The 1,919-nt window shown below is 48.4% G+C and overlaps 1 non-coding gene across 1 annotated transcript; it reads right to left on the bottom strand.

Moving 5' to 3' along the window:
* Positions 1-1,386: 1,386 nt before the first annotated feature.
* trnam-cau (transfer RNA methionine (anticodon CAU)) lies at positions 1,387-1,460 on the bottom strand. Its single transcript has one exon. It is a non-coding gene; the product is annotated as a tRNA-Met (tRNA).
* Between the last annotated feature and the right edge of the window lie 459 nt (positions 1,461-1,919).

Here is a 1,919-nt window from a genome sequence, read left to right as displayed (position 1 = left end):
TTGGCTGGAAATGTTAAGGCGCTTCGACGCGATTGGTCCAAATGTCATAGCGCTTCAATGCGATTGGCTGCGCAGTTCGACATTGCTTAACATTTCTGAAATATTGTCAGACTATCCTTCGTCAGCTACCGCTCAGGTCGCAGTCTCCCCTGGAGGCGTGGGTTCGAATCCCACTTCTGACAGATCTATCCTTTGGCTGCAGACAGAGACTTCAGTCTTCTCCTACGTTGAGCCAGCAGGACGTTAACTTTGACAAAACACAGCATTTGGCAAATGCTAGTATTCATTGGGCAGGCGTTGAAGACAAGGCTGAGTTTTTAGACACTTTTTGAAAATGGTTAAAGCCTCCGCTGCTCGAATTGAGATAGGCAAGCCGATGCATCAGCTGGGAACAATCCAGGAAAAGGTCCTTGAGAGTGATTTTGTGCCTCTTTGGGATGGCACCACGAGGCGTCGTTCACTTGCAGAACGCAAGCATAGGTCTGAACCAGCGACTTTAGGTATATTGCTGCAGAGCCAGTGGTTATCTTGTAGGCAAACATCAGTATCTTGAATCTGATGCGAATAGCTATTGGTAGCCAGTGCAAAATTATGAAGAGAGGTGTGACGTGGGCTTTCTTTGGCTCGTTGAAGACCACTCTCGCTGCTGCATCCTGGATCAGTTGCAGAGGCTTGATAGTACGTGCCGGAAGACCCGCCAAGGGAGCATAACAGTAGCCCAGTCTGGAGAAAACAAAGAGCTTTGACAAGGAGTTGTGTGGCCTGCTCTGTTCGGAAGGGTCTAATCTTCCGAACGTTGTATAAGGCAAATCTGCAGGACGGGGCCAGTGCAGCAATATGACTTTTGAAACTTCACAAAACCTCAGGAGGATGTGGCAATGTGTTACATGAATATGAGAGTGATGCTATTACTGCCTTCATTCAGTGTTAGCCAGCATGAATGCAAAATTTTCAATTCATTGTATATAAAAGGATGGCACGGGTCTACACGCAATGTCGCTGGATGAGATTCAGGAAATTTACCTGGAACCTCACAGTTTTCCACAAAACATAATTTTACCTGCCCTGAAGAGGAGCTATGGCCTTTTGCCCCCAGGAGACACAGGGAAACGCAAACGGAAGGGGACAGAGAACCTCACTCTTTCTTTCTAAGCCACAGGTGTCAAAATCAGTCCCTGGAAGGCCGAAGACCTGCAGAGTTTAGATTCAAGCCTGATTGAACACACCTGATCCAACTTATCATGGCCTTCAGGCTCATTTGAAAACTACATGCCTTGTGTGTTTGAGAAGGGTTGGAACAACACTCTACAGGGCTCGGGCCCTAAAGGAATTTAGTTTGAGACCCCTGTCTAAGCGCTCTCAGTGATCAGAAAAAAAGCAGCACTCTGCCCCGTGTGAGGCTCGAACTCACGACCTTCAGATTATGAGACTAACGCGCTGCCTAACTGCGCCAACGAGGCTTGTGGGCTAGAGGGCGCCCAAACAGAGAATAAGTAGCTTCTAGATCCTTGCATTCAGGTGTGGCTCCAACAGGCCATCCCTAGTCAATCAAGGCTGTCAGGATGGCCGAGCGGTCTAAGGTGTTGAGTTCAGGTCGCAGTCTCTCCTGGAGGCGTGGGTTCGAATCCCACTTCTGACAGATCTATCCTTTGGCTGCAGACAGAGACTTCAGTCTTCTGCTACGTTGAGCCAGCAGGGTGTTAACTTTGACAAAACACAGCATTTGGCAAATGCTAGTATTCATTGGGCAGGCGTTGAAGACAAGGATGAGGTTTTAGACACTTTTTGAAAATGGTTAAAGCCTCCGCTGCTCGAATTGAGATAGGCAAGCCGATCCACCAGCTGGGAACAGTCCAGGAAAAGGTCCTTGAGAGTGATTTTGTGCCTCTTTGGGATGGCACCACGAGGCGTCGTTCACT

This window comes from Carassius carassius, chromosome 22 (assembly GCF_963082965.1).
Source record: "Carassius carassius chromosome 22, fCarCar2.1, whole genome shotgun sequence".
NCBI classification, from domain to species: Eukaryota; Metazoa; Chordata; class Actinopteri; order Cypriniformes; family Cyprinidae; genus Carassius; species Carassius carassius.
Note: the sequence above shows the minus strand (reverse complement) of the source record. Positions and strands in the feature narration are given on the sequence as shown.